The following is a 17573-nucleotide window of genomic DNA, read 5'->3' on the forward strand; positions in this document are numbered from 1 at the left end:
AAGGCTGCACTTCCTTTAACTCCTGTCAGCCCAGCTGAGAGGGAGAGGGAAATGAATTCTCCTCTGGCTCACACTTTATCAGCAGAATTATTAAGCAGTTTTCTGTGCAGAGTCACTCTTGTAATACACTCTTGTTTGCTTTTTTCTTTTTTTTTTTGCCTTTTTTCCCCCCCCAATCCTTTTCTCATTTCCATGTTGGTGCTCAGGCTTCCTGGGGATAACCAGTTATCATTTCACCAAGCTGAGGCTGTGCACTCACATAACTGAGAGTTATTTTGTCCTTTGGAATTTCCACAACTCATTCTGATTTATGAAAGGTTCTTTCTAAGCTTAAAGATTCAGCTGGAGTTTACAGAGTTATAACTCTAGGCTACACTCATTGAGTCAACAAAAATAAGAAAAAAAACAGCCAAAGTGTCTTTTTATATCTTTATTTGTAAACTGCCCATTTTAAAAACAGAAGCACTGGACTAGAACCAGTTTGCTGCAATCTAGTGCTGTTTGTACTGAATGTCTTCTTAGAAGGGGGTTGCATTTAAATGGAGACCAGTAATAAATGAATATTCTAGTAGTCACCCTCAAATGTAGAACACATCCACAGCCAGATTCATTGGCATTTGCTACCCTCTGCTGCCCTGCAAGTAGACAACCACATTGGAGAGAATTCCAGAACTTTCCAAGTGAATTAAATGAGCTGGATGGGATTTTACAGGAGAGAGAAGAGCAGGGCTGAATGCTTTGTGTCAAATATCTGCAAACACCTATAGAACAGTGCAATATCTTGGTTGTCATTGGTGCCCAGGGCACTCATAGTTTGACAGACCACTTCTTTGGAAAGTTTTAAAGAGAACTCTGAAAGGGAAAGAAAAAAAAGGAATTGAAATTATAGCAGCAGGCTGGCCTAATTAATTTTAAACATTTTGTGCATTTCAGGGAGCATCTTACTGTTTAAAAACTAAAATCAGGGATGCTAAGTAGTTCCCCAATTGGAAACTGGTGACAAAACTGAGTTATAAACAGTGCCATCAGGACAGAGCAACTGGTGGGTTTAATATTCTTATACAAACAACAAAACCTAATTATCTTTATTTATTCAGTAAATCGAGTTCAAATTTGATCTATTAAATTGTATTAAATATTGAAAATAATTTAATAAATAAACACGATTGCTAATTTATTATTGATGCTCATCATTGGGATGTTTGTTAAAAATAATTAAAAACAAGTTGGGGAAGAGGGGGCTGGATTCACTTCAGGCACCAGAACTGCTGCAGAACCTGCTTAGTTTGCCACAGTCATAGGTAATGAAGAAAAATAGCTCGTGGAGCTGGTGAGGGGGCAGAGCTGGGCTTGGAAAAGGAGGTGGGAAAGCAGGAATCACTCCAGCACACACGGACTCCTCACTGGTGCAACGTCCTGGGGAGGCTGCAAACCAGGCCAGCCCAGCAAGGGGCACGTTGGGAACCCAGAGGCACCAACCCAGTGTGGGAGTGGAGGAGTTTTTTGGGAAGCTGGGACATTGCAGGGAGTCCCCTGTGGAAGCTTTGTACCAGTGCTGGCCCGAACTGTCTCCATCCTGAAACGCTGCCACCACCTGCAGTCATGTCCTGGCAGGGCACCAAGAGACACACGGACAAAGGATTTTGGCAGCTTCACATGGCCATAAAATATTGTACAGTGTGGGGATTCATCGTGTGCCTACGGGGACAAAAAAAGTTCTGTGAACCATTTTGGTGTGTTACCAAAAAGGGGCTTGGTCTTATGTTTCTTACATATATTCCTGAGACGATAAAAAGGCAGGAACCCAGCCAACATTATTATTCCAATTAGAAAATAATCACTAATAGTACATAGCACAAGTAGAGCATTTCATCTTGAACAGCCTGTGCAAGCTTAAGGTTCCTGGCTAAGAGCTGAGTGCAGCTGTTCAGATCACCTGTCATGAGCCTTTTGCTCTAATGATTTAAATCATTACACGTTTGTAACTTCTGGTACATCTTTCAGGAAGAAAATGACACCCACGGGGTGCGATTCCTTCCCCGGCTGATGCCGCTCTGAGCATCCCGAGCCAGCCGAAGGCAGCAGCGGTGCAGTCGCCGTGACAGTGCGAGGGCAGAAGCTCTGGACGGCAGAGGATGCTAGAGAAGAGGTAAATTCTCCACCGCGCTTCTCCCTGGCAGCATCCCCTCATTCATCGATACCTCGTAAGCAGCTTCTCCCCATCCCGGGGCTGGTTTTAGGCACCGAGAGCTGCGTGTGCTCCCCTGGGTGTGCAAACCGAGGCACCCTGGAACGGCTCCAGAAGTTTGCGCGATCTCCCGCTGGAATCTGAGAGGTCTCTGCTCTGGAGATCCCGGTTTTCCAGCCGCAGGAGGCAGGGAATCGTGCTTTCCCCCCCCCATCTCCTACCTCTGCTGAGCCGCCAAGTGTTTCTCCCTCAGCTATAGTTTGCTTCCTCATCCCCCCGTGCGCTGCTCGGGATGCCGGGGTGGCGGTCTCATTCTTTGTCCTTCTGGTCTATTTAAGGCATTTTAATGGAATCGGGCGGAGAAAAAACCCAACACACACACACAACACCCGAGGCATCAGGACTAGACCCGACCCCCCCCCCCCCCCTTTCCCTCAAACAAACAACAAATGGTTAAATAAATAACGAGATGCCAAACCGACCATCACCAAAACGAATAAGCCAAAAATCAGCGTCAGCGCCGCAGCAAACGGCAAAGTTTCTGCGCTCTGAAGCTGGAACCGCGCGGCAAAGCAGGAATCCGGGGGAGGGAGCGGAGCCTGCGGGAGAAGGGATGCACTGGTGTGTTCCCAAACCCGCATCCCGGAGCGCCAGCCCGAACAGCGCCGCTATGAGAAGAACAGAGAAGAGAACGGCCCCGAGCCCCCACCCCCGTCTCCTCCCTCCCTCCCTCCTCCTTCCCCCTCCCCCGGGTCCTGCGGGGAGGCGGGTTTAAGGTGGGTCTTGTGGCCGCGGTAACTTTCCTAACAGAGCCAAAGAGACGCCCGGAGTCCCCCGCAGCAGCATCGCCCGCCCGTGCTGGGCAGCGGCCCCGGCTCGGCCGTGGCTGCCCGGGCCGCCTCCTCCCGCAGCCCCGCGGCCCCGGCCCCGCATCCCGAGGTAGGTGCGAGTCGGGACAGGTCCTGGGCGCTGCCGGGGACGCGGCACCGGAGCCCCCGTGGCCGCAGCTGCGCCCCCCACCCCCCCATTTGTTCCTGGGGTTGATGCTGCGGGGCAAGGAGCCCCCCCTGCATCCTCCGGCTGCCAGGGGAGAAGCCCCCTTGCCCTCCTCCTCCTGGAACTGCCCGGCATCCAAGGGGAGCCGGCGGGAGGCAGTCTCTTCCCAGCCACCCGTTCCTGCCCCTTCCCTCGATCTTTGGGTGCTCGCGGGTGATTTTGGGAGTGCTGAGCCGGGAGATGTGTGCGTGGGTGAGACCGCACGGTTTGATTAGGACTCTCCCCTGTCAGCCGCTTCCTCCCCCCCGCGCGTGGTTTACCGGGGTGTTGTATCGGCACGAACTTTCTTGTGGTTGCAGCAGCCGGATTCGGTCCCCGCGTGTCCCTGCGTGTCCCCGTCCTCGGGCTGCTGGCGCTGCGCGGGCGAGCGGGCTCGGGCTGGCGCCGGCTGCTGGGATCGGAGCGGCTTTCCTGGTCTGGGCTTAACTGGGCTCCTGCCGAGAGGGTGTTTGGGGTAGGGAGATGCACGAGGAGAAGTTGTAGGATGCGGCGTGTAAGCGACACCTCCGTTCCTTGAGGCTGGGGAGTGGGTGGAATCTCACTCTGGCTGGTGCTACTCGCTGCTGCCAAACATTCCCTTCTTTTGCTTAGGCAGGACTCTGGCCACGCTGCCAGATGGCTCCTAACAAAGAGAAGTTTAGGAGCGTCAGGGTATCAGCTCCCAAAATCACCGCTCAGCTGAGATCCGCAGGTGACAGCACGCGGTCTGATGCCTGTGCTCGTGCGATGCCTGTTATTCAGCTGCAAGCACAGGGCATCTGACTGGCCCGGGAGGTGGGCAGGGGATCAATAGTTTGAGAAACCAGGGCAGCCATGGCTTAAAGTTGTTTAAATCTCCAGCCCCTGGGATCACTAAACACTGGGGTTGGCCCCTGCCCTCCCCCCCAGCTGGAAGAAAGTCCAGAGTTAACTAAAAGGAAGTCTGCACGTTCGTGTCTTTATTACCTCCTGATTCAGAACGTAAATATGTGACATAAAAATTAACTCGAATGTAGCAGCCTGTCTGCCTCCCGTGACCTGTCAGACGGGAGAGATCCCACCCCTCAGCATGCTCAGCCCTGCATTTTGGTAAGAGAAGTCTCCAGTCAGGTGACTGAATGTTATGTCTCTTGAGCTCACATTACGGGACTGAGTAACTCCGTGAGGGTTTTCCTGGGATCTCCGGGTCTCAGTCTGAATCCTTCCCATGCTCAGACTTCTCTCAGAGCGCAGCCAGAGCTTTGCTGTCCCTCTCTGTAGGGACCTGCCTTCCACGTTCACTTTGTTGGTAAATCCCACAGGTTTTCCTCCTCAGAGCAGTGGATTGTTTTAGGGGTATTGCCTTGGTGACAGTGGTGTTAAATGAAGGTGAATAAAGCACCAGCCTCATCACAGGACTGCACTTTCTGTGATCTTTGCAGACCAAGGAGCTGGTCTTGCAAAAGCTTGTGAACAAGTTGAGGTTCATGGGACCTGCTCGGGAGTCTGTTAAAGTTGGTGTGGGACACCTGAAGGGGGTTTGCATTAGGTTAATTAACGCTAACAAGCACCTGTGCTCAAGGATAAAGATAATTTGCAAGATTAGTTTCAAGTTCTTATTTGTCAGCCAGACCTCTGGAGGCTTCCTCGATGTTCAGACTGTTGAACTTAGTTTTATTTCTGCTTCTCGTTGATATCTGAGCAAATCCGTTATGGAATTGTAAAAGGTTTATGGTGGAAGTGTTTCAATACATCAAACAGTGAAAATGGTCATGTGGTCACTCTCTTTTTCAAAATAAGATTTCGGTGTTGTCTTTCTCTCCAGTCACTTGCTTTATAAAATTTTGTAATTTTAATTAAAACCCCCAAAAGTGGCTGAGGTTAAATATACAGTATTAGGCTGCATTATGTCGCTCCCGCTTTTTACTTATGAGAAAGAACTAATTTGATCTCTTGTTTTTTACAATTAAATATACATTAATATTCAGAAGTATCAAACAGAAGCCAGTGCTCTCTGGTAAGAGGTCCCATATTTCCTGTGAATGGGGCATTCAGCCATTTTCACTTTGAACAATCCATCCTGCTTTAAGCACCAGGCAGCAGAATTAATATTTAAGCAAATGCATACAGCAAAACTATAAATCTCTGAAAACAGTTAATTATATTGGAGCTGGGAATGTACCTTCGAGTACAGCCTTGTATAAACTATTTCCCTGTAGCGTGATCACAATTCTTGCAAACCTTTTATCCTCCTATGTGAAATCATTTCTAATTCTCTGTTCCTGCAAAGCATGGGCTTGCTTATTGTTTTCAAAACCATGTGGTTTGAGCTACTATTTAAATATAATATTTATGATATTACTTTGGCTGTTCAGCTCAAAAAGAGAAGTGCTGCACACCACTGCATATTAAAAAGCTGCTCTATAATTACTGCTTTTTGCAGCACTGCTGTGCAAATCTCTGGGTCGGGAATTCAAATGGAGACTTTCTGCAGTTCACAGTTATTTTGTATAAAAGCTGTAAGTCTTTTTTCTTGAAATGTGGGGGTTGCAGCCATTGGGGAGTGTGAGTGTGCTGCCTGCACTAGTTTTTACGTTTTTATTGTGCTTGCCATTGGCCTCTGTGTGCTTCCAGGTGCATGGAGAGCGTGGTGGGTTCCCACAAACTGTCCATCTGTTGCAGCACTTTGGGTTTGAATTACCTATTTGTACTTTTTTTTGCCATATTGTCATTTTATGCAAATATGTCCATTCTGGTTGTGTCGCTGGGAGGCCTGGAAGGCACTTCCACTGCCCTTCTCTCCCTTGCCTATCCATGCAAAGGAAACTGTGGCACTGCAAGAGCCAGAGCCCAGTGGCAGTTCCAAGGCAAGGTCACTGGGAATTTCTCCAGGGATGGTGATGGACTTTAGACCCCACTGAGCAGTCTAAAGGTGATTTAGACCATTCAGGAAGATGATTTGGGCCATTTAGGTGCAGGTAGGATTCAGGTCTCACAGTCTCCTTGTGTCCTGCCTGTTCCCTGGTTTCTGCTCCAGCAGCATCCAGTTGTCCTGTGACACATCCATTGGATCTGGTGCCCAGGGAGGTATCCTGGTTTTCCTCATGTGTCTCAAACAGCCTTGGCATCCCTGTTCAGGCAACTGAACCCTCCTTGCCTGTCTCCCACAGTACAAAAAATGACTAATACATAAAACCTGGGATCAAGGCACTAGTTATAATTCCCATTGTGAACCCCAGAAAGGGTTGTGCAGATGCTCATGGAAAAGCTGGATAAAATTCAGGCTCATTGTTGTGTTCTGCACAGACTGACTGAGCTGCCCCAGCAACTGGTGCTTCCCTTTGCACAAACTGATTGAAACCTCAGTGGGGAAGTTCTGTGTGTTAAGGAGAGGGAGATGAGAAGGTTTGTAGAAAATTAAGAGCTGCTCTCAAAGGAGACAAATCCCAGTAGAATCAGCTTTAGATTGCCAGGTGAGTTCAGCCATATGATACTTGGATGTGATTCCTGTGAGTGAGGTAAATCAGTGTATTCGTGTAGAGAGGAGGGATTGTGGGTAAGAGTTTGCAGAGTGTGACTCTTACCTTATAAATTAATACAGATCATGTACCAAATTTATGAAGAGACAATATTGCACACCCTTGTGAAGATCAGACTGAGCAGTTGAAAAGGAAAATCTAAGGCATTCAGTGAAGCTGTCCAAAGACAAGTGCAGAATTCTCCAGGATAAGTGTGTTTGCAAACACTTGGATGTGACCAGTGGTGCTCAGCCCTGGGCAGTTTCTCTTGTCTGGCTGCTGCTCTAAAGGGAAAGAATTGAGATTTGCCATATGAAAGCAGTGTGAAAGCTGCTTTCTGAGAGGCAGGTGAAGGTCAGCCCTTGGCCTGCCCACAGAAATGCAGCAGGAGTGGAGAGCACACCCAGCTCTCACCAGGCTGCAAACAGGAGCAGAACTGCAGGGCTCACTTTTCCCTTTGCCATAACAACTGGGAGAATTTCTCCTGGTCCCAGCCTGAGTACGAAGGCTGATGAATGAACAGGCTGGAATCAGACTCACTAAACATGTGCTCTGCACAGAGGAGGAGTAAGACAGAGTAGCTGAGCAAAAATAGTTCTGTGCTCGAACTCCACGTACTTCATTTTCCAGTTTTCTCATGCAAAACGTTTTATGAGCGCTAATAGTCACTCTGAAAAAGACTGTGAAGGGTCAAAAAGGCACCAGAGAGCTGCCAGAATGTGACAGCTTCAAGATTGGCCAAGTGTGAAATTTGTGAACAATTTTTTTTATATATATTTAACTGGTAGATATGAGTGGAAATGGGTCTGGGTTCCCCTAAGTTCAGATAACGCAGCTGAAGTTTTACTCAACCTTTTATCTTGGATTCCTTGTTAAGATCTAGACTTCTGTTAACCTCCTCTTTTATCACAAGTCTTACGGTTCATAATTTTTTGCAGGGTTTATGGGGTGTTGTGAACACATGAAAATCTGATTTCTCTGGAACAAAGAAAGTAGGAAAGGGCTGTAGAGAAATGATCAGGTGGAGGATTGGAATTCACAGTGGGCTCCTTAAGGGGCCAAACCAGGGAGGTGAATTAACAGCTCCAAAGCTCTTTAGTTAAAGGATATAACCCACTTCTGTAGGTTCTACAGCTGGATAAGGTGATTTGGGAGCGTATCCTACTTTTTCACAGGGCTTGAGTCTTTAACACTCACACCTGCTTTGAGACAAACACTTGAACAGTAAAACCTCTATTTTGACACGGCCATTTTAAGAGCCTTTAAAGGTTTTTAGAGGGTTTGATACAGATATTTCTCCTGGTTTTTTACCAGTGTAAAACATGGAGGTGTCCTGATATAAATGCAGTGTAAGCATGAGGAGAATCAAGTTCTTTATCATGCCTTTAAAATCTACCAAGTGAGGGAAGCATGGATGATTTGTAAGTAGTCGACTGGCATATGGTACCATTATGATAACATCATGTTCACAGCACTTTCCAGATTGATATACAACCTTTCTAAAATAAGCTCTGTAGAAAAAGAAAAAAGAATGTAAAGTCATTTAGCAGCCAACAGGCTGTTGGGAGCAGCACAGGACACTGGGAGGTGACTCCAGTGACACTCAGGATGTCAAGTGAGTTGTGCATCACAGTCTGGGAGCTCCAGAAAGTGCCACTGCCCCCTGTGCTCCGGGGGCTGGGTTGTGCTCTCCTCATTCCCTGTGAAATCCTGCTTTTTTTTCATCCCATACAGCCCTGGTGGAGTCCTGGGGGTCAGCACAAGGCATGGAATTTGTTTCTCAGGAGGAAGTGCAGCACTAAGCCCTTTGTCAGCAGTGGAAGGAGAAGGGCTGGGGTTATGTGGGGCTGGAGACTGAGGGATGCTCTGGATCTGGATGGAAATATCCACACTGAGAGGGGAACTGTCTCATTGACCTGCTGTGTCATTTATGGTTCTCCAGGAACAGGAAAATCATAATTATTCTTAGAAGCAGGAGCCTTGACAAGACAAACTGTGGCAATGTTTCACTATTCAAAGGGGTTTTATCTGCTTGCCACAGCTAGCTTAATTCTATTAAAGAATTAAAACAATGATACTTTATATGGCATTATTGTAGCATAAATTATACTTTTGTTTGCCTTCATTTGAATGTACAAGCTGTAAATATCAGGTTAAAGAAGTGCTGACTGATTAATTTGAACTCGTGTTAACTCCTGTGTGTTAAAATGGAATGGCAAATCAAACCCATGAAAGTTGTAACACCTACCATTCCTCAACCTGAGTAAAAATGTCTGAGGTAGCAATGTTCTTCATCCCTTCTCCTCTTTAATTTCCTTTTCCCTGCATATTTCAGGGAGGCATTTTATCAACCAAACAGAGCCAGTCAGTTATTTTATAGGTACAATTCAAGCATCAGAAAATTTGCTTCTGGGTGGTTATTGTGCATTGCATTCTCCAAACACCATGGGACTCCAGGGAGAGGAGAGTTGTGTCCCTGTGGTTGTTTGCAAAGGGATTGGGCTTTTGGAGGCTTGTTTTTGGAAGTGGTACCACCTTTAGGATGAGTTGCCCTCCATGGAAGTCAAGGTATCCTTGTCTCCTAGTCCTGAGATGGACTGTCAGACCAGGCCAGGCACCCAACTTCTGCATTACTGAGATGAATCCTATACCTAGTTTCCATTTTACTTGTAGAGAAAGAAAAAAACCTTTATGGTAAAGGAATGAATGAACAAATTTGAAAATGATCATTTGTAACTCTGAGCTTTAGTTTGGCTGTGATGAGCTTTGATAGCTGGGGTGTCCCAGAATGACAGAGCTGAGCATGTATCCTGTAGGAGCAGTGGGTTTGCTGTTTTTCTGGAGGCTTTCCCTGGATAAGGATTTTTTGGGTGTAGCCCTAACTCATCCAGGTAATGTTACAACAGGAAATATCACCACACTGAGTTATGCAGGATTTGTTTTGAGGAGTAACTGCAGTCACTGACTAGAACTGCTAATAATCACTTGCCCAGAGCATGGCAAAATACTTGGAAATGAAGTACTCCAACAAATCCATTTTCTTTGGTGGTGGGGAGTGTAAATCACCTCGAGAAGTTCTTTTGGGTTGGATTCTCTGGTGCCATTGTGGTGTCTGTAATTATCTATTTGTTAGGAGAGACATCAGTGGCCTGTAGGATGTGTTTGCATAGTAATTGAGGATTGATTAGGTGCAGTGAGGGCCACTGGGAATAAGTCACAGAAATTACAGCAGGGGTGAATTATATTTACAAAATCATCATTGCTAGTAAATACTGATGGTCAAATAGACAGAAAGATTTGTGGAAGAAAACTCGTTTGTGTGGCATTGCCTGTTGCAGGAGAGGATCCATCCACTGATGGGTCAGCACTGGATTATAAATCCTGCAGGGCAGAGACTGGGATTTATGTAAACTGAGGTCTGTGGGATGACAAAATACCATCTGCTGCTTGTGGTCAGAAGGTGAAAAATGAGTGAATGCAGTGGGTGCTTTACCACTTGAGGCAGATGCTGCATCCATTCCAATGCACAGGGACTTGGAGAAGTTTTCTTTTTCTTGCTCTATTTTGATTTATATTGCACCACTTTGGCTCATAAAGATGTAAGTGAAATTTATTCCTCAAAATATGTTCCGTGGGATTGTTTGTGGATGATCTGAGTGCAGCCTGGAAACTGAGCTTGTTCCTCTTGCTCTGATCTGTAAGATGTAAAGAATGTGGGAACTCGAAATAAGGGGCAAACAATGTTAAACAAGAAAAGCAATGGGAAATGGCTTGGCAGGCAGAGGTGTGTGGGCAGGGATGACACAGAAAGTCACTTATATATAGAAAAAAGCGAGAAAAAGAAACACAATTAGGAAAATAAACAGGAAAGGACAAAGGGACAACTAAATAAAATTCAGCAACAGATTAAAGGCTCACCCAGAGATTACTGAGTTTGGAATGGTGAGGAATCAGGTCTGTGTATGATGTGTAAAGCCTTTTGCTTAACAGAAGGAGAGACAAATAGTTAGCACTAATTAGTGCCCAGCACCTAACACTGATGGGTTCTGGATAATTCTCTGAATTTTCTGTAGCAGATTTTTTCCCCCTTGCTCTCTTGTTGCCCTGCAAGTCTTTCTTTTGTCTCACCCTCCCCAGCCTTCTTTTAGGCTTTGTTTAAATTTCCCTCTGGCAGGACATTGGTAGGACACGAAACAGAGGGTGATTTTAGGGTCTGTGTCCTCTGTGTGTAGCACAGAGCTGAGGTTGGGGTGTTTCTTCTGTATGCAGGCATTCAAATAATAAATAATAATTCAAATATTGTGCGCTGGGAGCAGAATATAAACTCGTAGTTCTGTTGACTTTTGTAAAGGAACCGTGTTTGCACAGGTACTCTGAATGAAAGAGGCTCTGAGCTCAGACCCTGCCCTATCCAGGTGCAGACTGCTGAGGGGAAGGGGAATATTCTGAGCACTAAAAAGTGCTGCTGAGGTGTAAATGTGAGGAATAGAGCATGGTGGATGTATCCAAAGGGATGGGTAATGTTGGGATCTGATTGCTCTGTCCTGGACTGTGCTTGAAGCAGCCCCCAGAGGGGGGAAGGACTGATGTCTGTGCTGCTTTTCCCCCTCCTGATGGACCATGGCCTTAGTTTGGCTGTTGTTTGTTCCTGCCATTTCCCACACACAGCACTGGATAGTTGTTAACTCTGGGTTTACTGCAGTGAACCCATTTAGGAACCACAGAATCACAGAATATCCTGAGCTGGAAGAGACCCAAAGGAGCTGAAATCCAACTCCTGTCCCTGCACAGGACACCCCAACAATCCCACCCTGTGCCCCAGAACATTGGCTCTCTTTATGAAAATATTACTTTTTAAATTTAAAACCATCTTTTTTTTCCATATTCCATTTTCTACTTATTTATTCCACTGCATGGGAAAAAGAAAAAGTACCATAAAGTCTTAACTCCTGCCTTGGAGTTCTGGAGAAGGAATTGTGTAAGTCAGTGTGCACAAAAATAGCCCTGTTTGGTGGAGAGGATCAGCCTGACTCCTCGGTGAGGGTGAGCACATCTGCTCTCATGAATCATTCCTGTTTGCAGGGGGGAGGCTGCAGCTCTGAAAAGTTATGTCACTTCAGGTAAAAGCTCAGGCCACAGGGAGGAAGAGCTGTGAGCAGATGTGGGCCCTGTTCAGTCCCTCTGATCCACGCCAGGAGCAAGCAGAGCTGGAGTGTTTGCATTTCACACAGAACCCCCAGCTGCTGGTTGGACTCTTTCTTCCCAGAAAACAGCTTGGACACGTGTGGAGGAATTAAAAGAAGTCTTGATTTGCATAAAAATACTTTTGCTACAAATAAGTATTTTCTTGCATTAGCACAATAGCTTGGTATTTATTACGTGGGAATCAATAATGGGCAAAGAATTCTTGTCATCCAGCTAAAGCTGATTGTTCTGAGGCATCAGGTACTGAGGTGTCTGGAAGCAGGATAAGGTGGTTTTCCTGCCCTTCCCCTTCATCCTGAAATGTTTTCAGTGGTACACAAGACTTCAATCTAGACAGTGTATGGCCAAAATCCATCCTGTGGTGCTCAGTGGTGTGTTGTAACACACCTTACACATTTGCTGTGTGAAGGACATCCCTTTGGGTTGTTAAAACCTCTGTCAGAGCTGAGGTTCAAACCAAGTCCCTGATGCCAGTTGGGATATTCAGCTGCACTGAAGTCTTGCTGTTCCTTTGAAGATGAGACTTTCATCAGAGATATGTAGGACACTGAGTATTTTAGGACAAACAGCTTCTTTGGATGTCTTTACATAATATATAGAGGCCTTCATTCTGCTTGAGACCCCTGAGCACTTCAGTAAATTTGATAGTAAGTAATAAATGTTCTGGTTCCTGTTGTTTATTGGGTAAATCTACTGCCAGGAAAAGTGATGTGTTAGAGAATCAAGGGAAGCCTGTTCTTGGCTTTGTCAAAGGCTGCCTCTAACACCAGTGCCTTCTGTTTGCTGGCCATACTCGTCCTTCCCATATTTGTTTAAAATCTTGCCTTATTTGTAGAGTGCTCCAAGCCCCTGGGAGTGCCCCAAGATCCTTGCAAAATTTTTGGGAGCACTGGAGGCATCCCCAGGTGAATTAGCCTCGCGTTAGCCACAGACCAGCCTTCCCTGCTCATTCCTCTTCATTTCATGGCCGTGGCTGCTGCCAGTGGCTCCTCAATCCAAAGCCAATTAGTTCTGTTCCAGTTTGTCACTGTGTTTTGTGTGATGGATGAGCAGAGTTTCATTCCAGAAGCTCTGATGAGTTTGCTCATCTCCCTGAAATCTGCTTGACTATAGAAGGGAAATCCAATATGATCTTATCAGGCAATAAAAGTTTGCTTAAATATCTAGTTCTAGTTTCTAATCAAGCAGAAGCCTTTGTAAAAAAAGGGGAAAAAAAAATTGGGAGCAGGAGAAACAGAGTTTCAAGAAACTCTTTAATGTTAGATCACCTGTGGCAGCATTGATTCTACTCTAAGTACTGCAGGAGGTGAACACAAACACAAAATAATTTTATTTGAAATATTGCTTGCTGGGATAGAAGTGTAAGATACATACATCTCTTCTCTCCAGATGGGACAGGATCTGGTTTTGAACCAGTGTTTGAAATCAGCTCTCCAGGTGTCTGTGGCTTCAGCTTTTGTAACACTTGTGATCTTTAACAGCCTCACCCAAAACCAGCTCCAGTTAATGGGTGTGTTTCAGAGGACTCGGAATTTGGGCACTATGTTCATAAATGCTACTCATAGTGTCATTAAGATATATTTAAATAACATTCTGATTTAAATAACATTTTGATTTAAAAATCAAACCAAACCCCAACCAAGAAACAACTTGTTTTAAAAAGCAGCACATAACAGAACTCCTAAATGCAGTTCTGAAGATGTAAATTCTCTTAAAGTCACATTTAGATCTCTGTTCCCTCAGCCAATTCCTCCTGATCTGTGTCATGCCAATCAATACCCAACCAGAAAGATCTGAACTTGCAAAAGGCAAAGCACTCCTTGGGTTTCTCCACTTGCTCCCTAAAGCTTCAGGTCAAACACAGCAGACAAATCTCCACATCTAAATAATTCATCTGCAAATGGGGGGGGGAGGTGGTGGAAAAAGGAGAGAAAAAGAAAAGAAGAAGTTGTGCCACGCTAAAAAATACAATAATGCATTAAAATGAATCAATTTCCTCCTGCTGGGGAACAATCATTTCGGAAACATTTTAATTACCCAAAGTGAATAATGGGAGCAGCGTTTTTGAGGAGGTTGGATTCGCCCTACTGAGCGCTGGAGAATCCTCTTCACGGGAGCCCATAAAAATATTGCTGGTTTTTAAGTCGCTGCTTTCAATCATAAAACTTCCAGGGAGAAATCGGATTTTTTGTGTTGTTTTTTTTTTTCTCCCCAGCAGCTTTTAAGGGCAGCGTGGGGTGGCCAGCAGGGCTGTGTTAACTGTTTGTGCCCAGAGCACAGCTCTGCACGTGCTCCAGGGCTTCTGCTTGCGTGAGAATTTATTGTGCATTACTTAACACGCAGCTCCAGTCAGATTTTCCAGCCAAAGTGTTTGGCTGCAACAACAAAGTTGTAATGTAATGCTGTAAAAATAGCATTTTTGTGCCTATATTCAGCCTCCCAAGGAATGGGAACTAAGACAGCCTGGTCTGCTGTCTTGGCTGGAAGTGGTGCTTCAAGGAGAATGTTCATGGCTATTACATGAGGGGTAATGACTTTGACTTTCAGACTTTGCTGGGGAAGAGCCTCCTTTTCCCTCCTTGATGCACAAGGGGCTTGGTCTCCAGCTCTGGTTTCATGGGCATTTGTCAGAGAACTGAATATTAATGAGAGACATGAGTCACTAATTGTGGAACATATGGTGACCCCCAAGGAAGAGCCACTACCTGGCCATCTGGGAAAGTTGTAGGAGACTAGGATAAAAATATGTGTTTGTAGCAGAAATTTCTTCCCATTGGTGGGATATATTTTGGTCTAAGCCAGTTTTTGTCACTTGTATATTTTTTCCACCCATAGTGGAAGCTTTGCTTTTCCATAACTGTGGCACGGCAGGCACAGAGTCACAGTGACTGATTTTGCTGAGTGCCCCTGTGTGGTGGGTAACACTCGTGCAGAGATGTGGCTGAGACTCTTCAGTGTCTCAGTTCTAACTGCAAAACCCTCTGGAAAGGTGGAGAGGGTTGGGATTGTTCACCCTGGAGAAGAGAAGGCTCCAGGGTGACATAATTGTGGCCTCCAAGTACCTGAAGGAACCGACAGGGAAGATGGAGAAAGGGACTTTTTACATGAGGGGACAAGGAGAATGGCTTCAAACTGCCAGAGAGCAGGGAGAGATGGGATATTGGGAAGGAATCCTTCCCTGGGAGGGTGGGGAGGCCCTGGCACAGGTTGCCCAGAGAAGCTGTGGCTGCCCCATTCCTGGGAGTGTCCAAGGCCAGGTTGGAGCAACCTGGGATGGTGGAAGGTGTCCCTGCCCATGGCAGGGGGTGGATGAGATGAGCTTTAAGGTCCCTTCCAACCCAAACCATTTTGGGATTTTATGATCTGATTCCATGAAGTCCCACACTGAGGTGATGGAAAAAGAGCCTCTTTAGGAATCCACTTCACAGCAAGATGACAGAAAATTGTGTATCGTGTGTGTTCGTACTGAGAGCAAGGGAGAGCTGGGACTGGAGTGAGGATCACTCATGGCAGGGACACAGGGTTTGCAAGGATGTCTCAGAGCTTTTCTACCACAACAGTGGACCCTGGTCAGCAAAATAGTTACTGAAGGGCTACCTGTGTGCTGAAGGTTGAGCCCCTGAAAGATAAGCACAGACTGAACTTTGCCCAAACTGCCCTGCAGGAATTTCAGGAACATTTCCATGCCTGGGACCCTCAGTGTGTGCTCAGAGTGAGCCTCTCTCTCCATCCTTTGCTGAGTCAGGGTATTAAGTTTGCAAGGAAAATTAAAATAGATTCCCTGAGAAGGATGTAAATCTTTATGGTCACAGCAGGGCACAAAGCAAAGGGAATATCCTGGTAATGAAAGTACCTTGTAACTCGTGGAATGAACAAAGTCCCAAAAAATGGTTATTACCTGCTGTATTTTCTGCTTTGGATTATTGGAATAGAATTACTGAGAATTAAGTTGTATAAAAGACATTTTCTTTTTTATTTTCATAATTATTCTGTCACCCACATAAAACTTCTTTTCTCTCTGGAAATAGCCTTGGTTGGGACTGAAAATTGCTGTAGGTTGAGTAAAACCAGTCTAATTGAGATTCATAAATCCACTTTTTAACAAGTACAATTAGGAATAATTATTAGAGACCAGCTGGAAAACATTAGGGATGAAGATTTACCATAGGAGGTTTTTTATGTGTTTGAGACATTGTTTGATACCAAACCCTAAATTAGATCACCAGAGAAATGAACCTGCTATTTAAAATCTAATTTGTACACAGAAAGTTAATTCTGAATATTCCTATTGATAAAAATTTTATTATTAGGTCTTGTTAAAGTGCCTGTTTTTAATGGAAGTCTGACTTTTACAATGCTTTTCCTATAATTAAAATATGAGGAGTAGCAACTTGATTATATTGAGTGCATTTGTGTCCAGTGGCTGTGTAATAAACTTCAGTGCAAGTCAATTCTATTATCTGTTATGATTTTTGAAAGTAGAGAAGTTTATTGGGCCTAATTCCAGCTCAATTCCAAGGAATTGTTCAGTTAGTGCCTTTTGGATTAACATTTTAGGAACCTGAGCACAGGTTTTCAAACATATTCACATGCAGCCACTTCAATATCTGAGACTCAAGTTTTTCAATTCTGTTTCAGAAAAAAGAGAAAAGTTATTAATTTATTAAGACTTTATTAATTTTTTTGTTATTATACCAATTATTCTAAATAAATAATTACTGTTGGCTATGTATAAAAATCACTACTTAATAGAGGAAATTATGGGAAAGTCCTTTCTCAAACTTTTGGTGGAGTTTTCACTCGTGTTGCAATTCAGGTTTTATTTGGAAAGTGCTGTTGCAACAAAGAGAGAAAGCTTTTAGTCTAATTGAACTGAGTGTCTTAAAACAGCATCTCATCAGTCAACTTTGAGGGGTTTTTTTTTCTTATTTGTGGCTAATTGTGTTTCCCTCCTGGAAAATCGGACAAATCAATGTAAATACAAGAAGATAATTATGATTATTTTTTTTTTTTTTAGGATAAATAAGTAAGCCATGTTTGCTGTAATGAGGCATCTGCGAACAATCCGAATCAAGGATGTAAATTCACTGCAGTCAAATGTTTTCCCATTGATAAATTTGCCACATTTCTTGCTCCTGTAATTAAATTGTGCCTGCAGAGCAGGCAGGGCTGGTGCAGGAGCTGTCACGTGGATCTTTAGTGCTCTGCTGATTAAGATCAGCTCGTTCCCATCCCACTGGGCTGATTTGTTATGATCAAACAAAAACATGTTCAACAGAAAGAAAATGATGGAGCCAAATTCCGTCCTGTGTAAGTTTGAGACTCAGCGGTTTTCCTGGGATCCCGTGGATGAGCTGAGCAGGGAAGTTGCCAGGTGTTGTCCTTCAGCTGGGAATGCTCTGGCAGAGTCAGAACTGGCACCCAGGAGGGTGTGGATGGGCCTGTGGGACACCCTCAGTACCACGGGGAGTTGTTTGGTTGGGGACAGCAGGGTTTGGCACTTGTGGTGGTGGGTGCTATTCCTGTGGCCAGGATCTGGGAAATAAGGGCTCAGGAAGAGCCAGGGAAACTGTGGGAGGAAGGTCCAAAGCCAGGGAAGCTGGGGGGGAAGCACCAAAACTGGGGAAGCTGGGGAGGAATGTCCAAAG

At 45.1% G+C, this 17573-nt stretch overlaps 1 protein-coding gene across 2 annotated transcripts in view; it reads left to right on the forward strand.

Moving 5' to 3' along the window:
* MEGF11 (multiple EGF like domains 11) overlaps positions 1–17573 on the forward strand; it is a 267324-nt gene that overhangs the window by 9511 nt on the left and 240240 nt on the right. For both annotated transcript variants that reach the window (XM_027644120.1, XM_027644121.1), the window contains exon 4: positions 2005–2149. The gene's annotated coding sequence lies outside the window, so the exon portion shown is untranslated. The remainder of the gene's footprint in view (positions 1–2004; positions 2150–17573) is intronic.

This window comes from Corapipo altera, unplaced genomic scaffold (genome assembly GCF_003945725.1).
Source record: "Corapipo altera isolate COAL_440 unplaced genomic scaffold, ASM394572v1 50, whole genome shotgun sequence".
Lineage (NCBI taxonomy): Eukaryota > Metazoa > Chordata > Aves > Passeriformes > Pipridae > Corapipo > Corapipo altera.